This window comes from Ziziphus jujuba, chromosome 8 (genome assembly GCF_031755915.1).
Source record: "Ziziphus jujuba cultivar Dongzao chromosome 8, ASM3175591v1".
Classification (NCBI taxonomy): domain Eukaryota; kingdom Viridiplantae; phylum Streptophyta; class Magnoliopsida; order Rosales; family Rhamnaceae; genus Ziziphus; species Ziziphus jujuba.
Window position 1 is genome coordinate 19,225,482 of NC_083386.1, and position 11,818 is coordinate 19,237,299.

At 28.8% G+C, this 11,818-nt stretch overlaps 1 long non-coding RNA gene across 1 annotated transcript; it reads left to right on the forward strand.

Moving 5' to 3' along the window:
• Window positions 1-472: 472 nt before the first annotated feature.
• On the forward strand, window positions 473-2,465 carry LOC125421281 (uncharacterized). Its single transcript, XR_007239534.2, has 2 exons — window positions 473-955; window positions 2,175-2,465. It is a non-coding gene; the product is annotated as an uncharacterized LOC125421281 (long non-coding RNA).
• The last annotated feature ends 9,353 nt before the right edge of the window (window positions 2,466-11,818 follow it).

The following is an 11,818-nucleotide window of genomic DNA, read 5'->3' on the forward strand; positions in this document are numbered from 1 at the left end:
CACTATATATCTATTTCTGGTCAATCATATGATCATATCATTGACTAATACATTGACCATAATATATAAATTTTATTTTACATTTGTGTATAAATTATAGATATTTTGTAATATTATATTATATATTTATGGAAATGTGATAAGCAGCAAATTAAAGGAGAGATTTTGGTGCGCGAGATGGAACATGGATTGGGCCACAAAACCCTCCATTGAACTAGATATATAAGAAAAATGGGAAATATAAACTATATAATAAAAAATAATATTTCTACTACTACTACCACCAACTTGTTGGGGATTTTCTAAGAAGGGAATAGGCTGACATACCACTGGTACAAACCTTTTCCATGTGTCTGGTTTGTTAGGGAATGGGGTCTACAATTTAATAAATATCTTTTGGAAACATTTGCCGATGATTTGGTAAATCCAAAGAAAACAAAAACAATAATAATAATATCAATAATGATATTAAAAAAAATTTAAGAATGAAAAATTTTGAAAATGAGTTCTTATGGCACTTGGGTGTCTTTTATATTGAAGCCTTTCTCAAACCACTTTCCTCTGCACTACACACACAGAGAAAGAGAGAGAGAGAGAGTGAGAGAGAGAGAGAGAGAGAGAGAGATTGAAGAAGAAAAGGCTATGTGTTCGTGTTTGTGTTTGTGTTTGGCATACTACTAGCACTACTACTGCAACTAAAGGAGGCATCCAAAGGGATCGCATTGATCCCAAGTCTCTCAGAAAATAATAATGTGTAGTTTTGGATCATGCTATCCCTTTGGATTCCTCCTTTGGTAGCTTCTCGTTTTCAGGCTCTCTTTGATATTTTCTTAATTTTCCATGCAATATATCAACAACTTCACCAGCTGAAGCTTCTTGGAAATCCAAATTAAAAGCTGAAGAATCACACACCCATCAAAACCCATGACTGGAATAGTACTGACTTTAATTGCCGGTATGTTTTCCTTTTTCTTTTTTTTTTAAAACAAATCTTTCGATCTTCTGCTAGACCAGTCTTTTCCTCTTTAATCACTAATTTTTATGTATATATGAAAAACTTTGCATGAATAATTCAGCTCTGATTAATCATCTGTTTCCCAGTATAGAAAATAATGGCAATGTAAAGCCCAAAGTTCCTGAAGATCGCATTTCAATTCTTGTTTTAGTAGTTCAGCTGAAAATTTTCTATTTCTTCTTATATTAAATGGAAACACATATTTATACATCATATATATACTTTTTGACTCTATTTCACCATAGATTGCATCTCTTATTAAGGTAAACGGTGATTTTTTCCCCCTCTCTCTCTCTCTTCTCTCCCTCTCTTTCAGTTTCTTCATTGCAAGGTCATATTTCTTTTTAATATATATGGATACAAATATCAACCTTTTATATAATTTCAATCCCAATCCGATATTCCATATTGGATCTGGTATGGAAATCAGTCCTGAAAACTCTTCCAATTATAGGTTGCTCACCTTACTGTAGCTGTTGACAGTTGTCATGAAAACTTTTTATAACCAATGAAGTAAAAGAATAATTACCCAAAAAAAAAAAAAAAAAGATGAAGTAAAAGAATCGTTAACATATGTATACATATATAAAGACACAAATACGTAAGTACACTTCATCTGTCTGATGGTATATAAGCATCATTTGCACTCAATGCATTGAATATTCATGGAAGTTAAATCATTTATTTTCTTTCCGCTAGCAAAAGGGTTAGTTTTTATAAAGTCTTTAAGGATCACTGAAACATTAACAGTAACACCTTCCAGTGTGTGTGTGTGTGTGTGTGTGTATCAAACGCTAAAATATTTCTTGTGAAATTCATGAATAAGTTCCTTTATTTATGAAAAATCATGATTAATGCATAGCAAAGTGGTGGCAATTAGTTGACCATATTTGCGAATAAAACAGCGTTTATCAAAGCTAATAATTTCTGCATTGCTGGTGGGTGAAAAAAATAACCCCATCATCGGAAACTTTTGATCATTACATATTTCCCAACATGAGTTTATATTTTGCACCTTTTAAGAAATTAACTTTATGCTACAAATGATTTTAGAATACAATATTACTCAACAAATTATATAGTGTTTTTCTAATTTAATTTTAAATAGTCAGACTTAATTATTTGTTACTGAGATCTTGCATTGTTTTCTGCTAGCCAGAGGGAGAGACTGAAATCGGGTGACAGATAGCGCTAGAAAACACTAGATAGCTTGGCCACAAACTGTGGTGGCCCTGAGTCAATGACTCACAAAACCACATGCTTTGAAAGACTTTAATTAGAATCCAAGGCAAATGAAAGATGATACGGAAGGACTTTATTTATTTATTTATTTTGCTCTCCCCCACTTTGAGGCTCACATTTGAGTGTCTCAAAGGAAAAGGAATCATACAACATGTGATGAGACCCTTAAAAAAAGATATAAAGTTGGTTTTAAACATTTTTGCTCTAATTTTGAAATAAAGGGTCTTTTTGGGTTATATATATGCCCCTCATAGCACATGACCCCCAACATTCTGCCAAACTCTGCCATGTGTATGATCCCCTTTACTCACATGGCCTCCAAACTTGTTCTTTTTCCATTTATTTACTTACTTCCAAGGGATTTGAAAATTATTAATATAATATTTAGTTAATCTATATCATTAAAAGGATATGTATGTATATATATATATATACACCTTGAATTACTAAACCATGCAATGTAGAGTATTGGGAATTCTCACATATAAACTTCATCAACTTCATTTGTTTATTCTATCTTTATTACTGGTATATATAGAAGATGATTAAGGTTCGTTAGACAAGAAAATATCAATCTGACAAATCACTTGTCAATGAGGGGTTGTGATGACCAAAACTAAAATTCAGTGCCAGATCACCTAGTCTGAACTACAAAAATGGGGATGACCTGTTAACAATGCCTTTAGGAGTGTTCTTTTTTTTTTTTTTGGGGGAAAAAAAAATGTCCAGATTGAATTCTACGTAAGGTTAACTAACTTGTAGTGTGTGTATATATATATATATATATAGGTCAAAGTTATATTAAAATGATTTGATGGTTTTAATATTAATAAGTTTTTTTTTATTAATCTTTTGATTATATAAAATGTTAAAATTAAACATTAAAAAATATCAAATACAACGGTATATTAAAATTTTATTTAAAAAAAATAAATCCTATAGGACCTAATGATTAATAAATATAATTTTAAAATTCAATCTTTAATCAATCTAATTGTTAAAAAAAAGAAAAAATCTGATATTAATTCTAATAGTAAGGTTCTAATTTAAGCTGACTACATTTATATATATATATATATGTATATTTGTTATTGCATAAAGAGAGCATGGTCTAATGTTGATTGAAAACCCATTTTAGAAATTTTGTTTCTTTCTCTTTTCTTTTTCCTTAATATAATTTTTTTTATTGAATTTAAGCTAGATTGGTTATAATCGTTTTGTAATGCCAAACTGCATTGGATTGAAATAGATTATTGTTAATTTTTATTGGACAAAATTTTAAAATAATCTAGTGCATTCTTGCATCCCCAGAGGACATATTCAATATCCAACCACTAGAGCTATCAAAAAATCTAGAAACATATTTAACATGTGATAAAATATCATGATTTTATTGATATATAATTAATTATTCTTATTTCCTTTTAAAATATTTACTTTTTTATATTTAAATTATATTAATTTATTGATCAATAAAATAATAATATATTATTTGCAACGTTATGGTGGTAGACTTTTTGATAACTCTTGCATTACTCATTTACTCTTCTATGAGTGCAACAACTTTATATAAATGTATATGTATGTTATATAACTTTGCGTGTTGACAGTAATTAAGAAGCTGAGAAGATGCCACTGAAACATACGTGGTCAATTGTTTCTGTATGTTGCCTAATCTTTCTTGTTGAGAATGGTCAAAACTTAAATTCAGGCTGGAATGAAGGCTATTAAATTTATAAAAATAATCATGTTCAAACATGAATTAATAAGTAAGGATACTTGGTTGATTGTAGATGCTTCCTAGATCTATGTATGTAAAGTTTGCGAACCCATCATCAATTGTGGTAATGATATAGTGGAACCTGTTTGTTATGCAGGTATTTTAATATTATCCATTAAAGAAAAAAATGAAAAGGGTAAATCAGTTTTATTGTTTGATGAAATGAATAGAATTCGAATGGGAATAGAAGATGCATTGGGTCCAAAGCTGATAGAGAAGAATTTTGGGGCACCAGCGTGTACAAATTGTCTTCAATTGTGAATATGGAGTCCAAATGTCTCCCTCTTGGACTACACTAGCTATACCTAGGACACGCGAACTGCCAAAACAAAACCCCTTATTATAAACATAATTTATGCACTATATTATTTATGTAAATCTTTCCAATCCAATAGTGATTGATGCTCCCTGGTTTGGGACCAAAAATCCTTGACCTGCCCCCAAATTCAAAGCCTCTTCACTTCTGTTTCTTCTTTTTCTTTAATATTACACGTGGCCAACCTAGTCTGTACTCTGTAGACATGAATGGATATCTATAAGATTTTGATTTCGATTTTCTTTTCAGCCCACTGTCGAGAGGGTATTTGAATGTTGATATATATAGTCATAATAAGGTGAACATATATGCAATTTAATAATTTGCCAACACACATCACACCAATTTTAGCATGACAATTCATATATACCTAATTATATTATACTAAAATTGGTGTAAAGTTTATCCACAAATGAATAACTTGTGGGTGGATGCGCATAAGAATTATATATATATATATATATGGATGTATATTTAAGCAACATATGAAAAAATATCATTGACCTCAGGGGCGGAGCCAGGACTCTGGGACAGGTAGGGCAAAAGAAACTATTAAATATAAAATTATTTGTGGACCAACAACTTCAATAACTATATGGTAACTTTTTTTGCCTAAACAAAGAAAAAATGGAAAACAATTACATAGTAGCTACAAAACTTTGTTTATGAAAAAACAAACGAACAAATAAAAACTACATAACTTAGTTTGCATAAACAAATGCATATATAGTAGCAATATGAAAAATCAATTATTAAATAAATAAATAAGATTATATAATAAAAGGAACTAAATAGTTAATAATGTTAAAAAAAAAAGATTATGCAGTATAATAATAATAGTATGGTTTAAATAAAAAAAAAATAGTTTCTATAGATGCTTGTAAAATTTTATTTAAGTACAGATGTGAGAATAACAAACAAAAATGAAACACTATTACTTTCCATTAGCATTAGTTATTCGTGATTTATATATATATATATATATATTTAGAGCACATATTGTAAATTGTAACAAGAAAACCATAAATTATAGAGTATCTACGGTGGAAATGTGAATTATGAAAATATACAAAAACCGATATATCTTACACATTGCTAAGGTAAATATTTATTTTTGGAGGCTTTCTTACATATTGTGAAGTTTCTGTACAAATAAATTTTTTCTTAACAAAATAATTAAAAAAAAACTTGATAATATATATATATATATAATCAATTAATTGTTTAAAATATCCTTATGCGCATTATTATTAAAGAATAAATTCAAAATTAATTGCACATTTATACCATTCAGATTTAAGTAATTTAAAAGCTATTTATTGTTATTAATTGATTAGATATTTTATTAGTTTTTTTTTCTTTTAAATTTGACTTTTAAGAAAAATTTTATTTTTTAGAAAATTTTAAAATGTCTAACATATCATCTAAAAGCAGAGAATCACATTGATAGTGCCTATTTTTTTTTTTATTATCACATCAGTTTGATAAGATGTCTATACAGACCTATGCTAAGGATTTATTTTTTTTTGAAATGTTCATTTTTCTAATGTGATTAAAAGAAAAATTCTAACAATAGATGGAACTATAGATATGAATATAAGTTTTTGAAAAGAAATATGAATTAGTAAGTAAATTTTGTTTTCCTCATAAAATTAATAAAGGAGGTAATTCAAAGTTTTTAACATGTGTTTGACTCCATTAGCCTTCTTCGAAATTAAAGTACACTCTTTACTATGGGGGTAAAAGAGTAAATTGAATTAAATAATATATATATAGATAGTCAATCTCTCATCAAGACATCTTCACGTATTTTCAATGGGACATTTTTTATCAGCATTTGGATATCTATTCTACTAAAAATAAATTTGGAGTTTGTATGAGTTCTGATAGGATTTATTTTATTTTAATAGGATTTTAGTATTTTACTAACCTCATATAAACTCCAACTATATTTTTAAATCTCAATCTTTAAAGAGGTCCAAAAGCTAATAACGGAAGTTTTAATAGAAAATCCATCAAGGTGTCTTGTTGAGAGACTTACTGTGTGTGTATATATATATATATATATATTTGAGTGCATATATATAAGAAAACACAAGATTTGGTCTTGGGACAGCTACTCTCACTAGCTCCACACTAAATTTGCCTATGATTGAACTCTATGAAATTTGCTATAATTGCAATAGATCATCCTAGCAAGCTCTTTCCTTTATCACTTAGAGCTTCTCCAATGATTTTATCTATTAGAACTTATGTGGATGTGAGTTTAGAAGGTGTTGATGATTAGATGTCAATGTCTATTAGCAGACAATGGCTATTTAAAATTCTTTTCTAATGGGTTTTATTTAGAATTTTACATGAAATGAGTGGATGTTGGAGAGAAGATAGGAGAGAAAGAGGCTATCAATTGGTGAGGGCAAAAGAAAGAGAAGAGACTGAATTTATAACTCACACTATTTTACAAACCGCTCACGAGTAGAAGTTTTATTAGACAACTTATATTCTTATAACACCATTTAAACTTGACAAAAGTCTTGCACATCACCACTGACGATAATTTATTTTTTTAAAGAAAGACTATTTGTTAGTGTAGTATGGCAAAACTTCTTTTAAGTGAACATACTCAATGTACAGACCATTGAAGATGCCCTTACCTCCCTTACTATTTATCTATGTCAGTCAAAAGTAACCGTCATAGGGTATAATAGACCTTTCTCTTCGAGTAATATTGATACCTCTTTAAAGTTTGCTATAAATACACATAAATTTTAGCAAAATTATTTTCACCACTTAACTCCCTTGCCAATGCCATCTATCTACAATACATTAATTAAAAGCGACGATCAAAGGGTATAATACATAGTATGCTTCGCTTTGCTTCCCCCCCCCCCCCCCCCCCCCCCCCCCCTTTAAGAAATTGAGTAAAAAATTCATTAAGATACAAGCATGCTTCTTAGATTATAAAGCATTACAATGTCAGAGGTTGAGCATCTTCACGGGATATTTATTAAAACCAAATAAAGATGTACAATTAAAATAAATTGGACATTAATTTAAAAGCCAATAGCTGAATAATATGAATAAGTAAATTTTCTTGGATGCAATTATTCAATTCTTTTTATGCAATAATTTTGATTAAAATAGAAGCTTATAAGTCTTTAATCACTTTTGGTGGTGGGAGGGGACAACTTTAAGCTTCTAATATTTCTAGAAAATTTTCTTCCTGTTTAAAGGTGCAATTTAACAACAGTAAAATAAAAAATAAAAAAAATAAAAAAAAAGGAGCTGAAATTTGTTTAAAGCAAATCCATCATAAAATTATGAGTAATTCTACATTATTGGAACAATCCGTCTCAGAAAAACATCTAGATTTTAAATTGACCAATTAGATCATTTTTTAGATCCTAGATTTGACTTTTTGTATGGTCAAAAATTTTGGTTTAACCAATACATCATGATGTAAAGCTCGTTGACATAAGTTCGTAGAAAAGCAACAAACATAATTCCGAGTTACAGTTAAAAAGTTATAGTTTTAGAAAAATTTTAAACATTAGTATTATTTCAGTGTACAAACCAGTTCCCAATTTTTGCTTGTTAGTAAATCAGGGGTCTAACACACATGGAGAAACGAGTCTTCATTAAACAATTAGGATAATAGTCAAAAAGTCTCAAAACCCTTCAGCAGACCCAAAATCTAGGAATTGGGTCAACTTGACATAACACCGCCGCCAAACGGGTTTCATCATTTTCTTACCATTGTTCAAACCATGCACCTACCCACCTGAAAAGCCCATCCTAAGCCAACCTCAGCTGTGAAATTTCACAACAATCTCGCATGCGATATGCCTAGATCGGGCGAGTGAGTTTGCTAAATTTTTGGCTATTTCAAGCCGTGTTAAACACCTATGCCCCCCAGTTTTAACTCTTTGAGATCGAATCTAGCCTCCATTTATTGAAATTCTTTACAGTGTAAGAAATTCATTAACATCAAATTTGGCCTAAACTTTGAGAAGGTGTTCCAACCACCGACGGGAGTTTGGATCAAAGTTAGTACACTCCTCATCTCACTGGTTTTTTTGTTGACATATAATTTGTAAATTTTGAATATCATTTGATAATATTTTTATTTTTGAATCAATTAGTTAATTAGCATATAAAATTGGGCTATATTTGGACAATTTAAGATTAAATCGGAGTTGGTTTTGTGTAATTAGATATTAATAGAACCCATTGGAAGGTTCAATTTTACAAAATTGGCTTTCTAAGTTAAATACCCAAATTTTTGAGTACTGGATCTTAAAGGTTTGCGATATAATTAGACCATTTGGCAAGTTCAAAGGAGCTTACTTCCATGGCAGTTCAATGGTTTTGTCCATTTGTAGTAATTTATATAATTTTATAATTGTATAATTATTTTAAGACATTTGATACACACCAATGTCTTTGGTTTGATTATTGGAGCCTAAATAATATTTTATTATATTATAGACACCCGTACTACACCTAAAGGCGGTCTTGCTGAGGAGCATGAGTGATCATCAATGGTATCTATAAATGATTTATATTTTTAAATGTTTTGGATAATATTAGTATAATACGTAAATGGTTTGAATGTTTTATACATATATGGTTTGATGTAGATGATTATTTATGCATATTTGAATGTCTACTTTTACATATATTTTTTATCATTTTATATGAACTTTGATAAGATTTTTAATGGTTTTGAATTTTAATGAGTTCATAGTGAGCTCATGAATCTTGGTATTTAAATATCATAGTATTTGAATTGATGTTTTGATCATTTTGAAAAATAATTGGTTTTAAGAAAGTGGATTAGAAGTTATATATTTTTAAGCATATTTTAAGGGTTTTACATTTTAAAGTGCTTAAAAATAGGTTGTGATAATAATATTTTATTAATGGGATTAATTTTTTGACAGGAAATGATGATTTAGAATTGTTGAAATATTTAATAAATTGTTAGTTTTGAATATTAATTTTTTTTATGGTATAGTATTTATTTAGGAAAAATAAAAAGGAATAATTTTAAAACACTGTTTATGAACTCTACAATACTGTTGTTTTAAAAGGTGTACCATATTGTACTGGCATCTTGGCTCTGTTGTTATATTATTAATGCACTGGATTACCATAGCACTTTTGGGATGTTAAGGGTTTTAAGATGTGTTACTCTCATGGTTTCTCTATCACCAAGACACCTTTAGGGGTTAAAGGTCGTGGGATAGGTTAATCCCGGGGTTTATTACTTGTCACAATGTCTTTTGGATATTAAGAGTTGTGAGATGGATTTACCCCAATGTTTATGTTTCTTTGTAATTACTGTTAGTAGTGTTCTGGGACACTGAATACTATTTGGCAGTACTAAGTATATCATATAAAATATTGTTTATTTCTCTAAGTACATTGTTAGTTTTTTTTGGATATATTTGTGAATTTTTATTGGTTTTTCAATGTTTATTTTATGAATTTTATAGATATTATTTTATGCCCAGCATTTAATCATGATTGATTTGTTTTACAATAATTTAATGGTTATAGACTTATTATATTTAAGCACCGATTGTTTAATATTGATTTGGAATATAAGATTGGGTTTTGTGAAATAAATTTTAAAAGGGAAACTTTTCAAAAAGAGTGAAATGAAAAGTTTTGAGAGAAATGTTTACAAAAAATAAAAATAAGATTTCCAATTATACTATGTCACTCACTGATATATTTTTATATCGGGTTTTATTTGTTTTGAAATAATTCCCTTATATTTAGGCAGTTAGCAGACAATCTATATTGTTCGTTGCATATCATTTCTATAGTTTCCATTGTGGCAACATTATTTTGTCTCTTCCTTTATATCCTTATTCCGCTATACTTATTTGCATAAGTTGTACTATTTAATTTTACAATTATTCTTAGAATGCTCTAATATAAATTATGGACACACTAGCCATCCTAGTATGTGGGTGTACTAATGCCTATAGTAAAATGTGCTGTAAATGTTGACTATAGCTGTGAATTGTATGTTGTTGTGGTTCTATCTTTATATATTTATGTATCATTTTATATTGCACGTGTGTGTTGTCCATGGTTTAAGTGAAGTTCTATTAAGCTTTCCTATGAAGATTGCTCAATGAAACTTCCTTAGACAAAACCACTCAAAAGTCCTAGAAGGATTCCCGAGGTAGGTTCTGTCACTTACAAAATTTATTAACCAAATTTTTGATATCTTATGAGTTGGTAATATGTCATTGGTTTTTCCTTATATGGTTGTTGAACATCAATAATCTATTAACCATTTCTATACTGTCGCGTTATTAGATATCAAATTTTGGATCATAAATTTTGTATCTTTAACATTGTTATAAAATTATTTACTTATATCTTTAAATATTCTTGAAAATTTTGTGTAGGGAGGAAAAGTGATGAAAAATAATTTATGGAGCCATATATGTAATTATAGCAAACCTCATCGGAGGTCAATGATATTACTTGGCAAAATGTCTATTATATTCTTTGACCTTGCTTTTAACTAATGTGATAAATGACAAGGGAGATAAGTGATAAAGGTAATATTGCTGAGGTTTATGTGTAGTCATAGCAAACCTCAAATGAGGTCAATGATATTTCCCACAACTTATTATTCTAAATTGTGAGTCATCAACTTTCTTCGTCTTCCTTTTTTTTTTTTTTTGCCCTTTCTGTTTTTTGTATTTTTGTTGAGAAGCGATCTATATATAATCTAGAAAATAACTCCACTAGAATATTATATTTTAATTTGTTTAAACTCAGAAAATGATTTTAGAAAGAAATATGACACTTATGATAGATTGTATTTTGTAGTTGTAGATAATTGTTAGAAATATTATATAAAAATATATGATATACATACAATAAAGCAAGGATGGGCATATTATTAATACATTAATAACGAATATAGAGCTTAATTTACAATAAGCATATAAACATAAAAATAATATACAGAGAGCTACAAATAATGGACAAACAGAATAATAAACAAAAGTATTAATATAAAAAACATGTTAGAATGAAATTGGATGTTAGATTGAACTTTTGGGTCATAGGTCTATGTTTGGCATAGTGTCTTTAAAATAGATTCGTCCATTATCAATGCTAGTGAATCCAATTGCAATGTCTTCCAAAATACAACAAATTACAAAAGCTTCAAAGATTGCATCTTAAGCTTCTTTTAGCGAACTTTAAATTTCGTGTACTCTGCCAAACTGAATGCCCCTAAACAATTCTATGAATAATTTCAAAAGTATAAGAGAAGAGAGTCACAGAGCTTCTTCCCCTGCTTTCCTTTTGTTTTGTCACTTTTTCACACTTTTACACTAAACGAGGTTAGGCTGTTTATAAGCCTCATCCATAGCAGAGGATTAAATTTGATATTTAATATGGTTTTTAAAACATTTTATAACATTTGCCT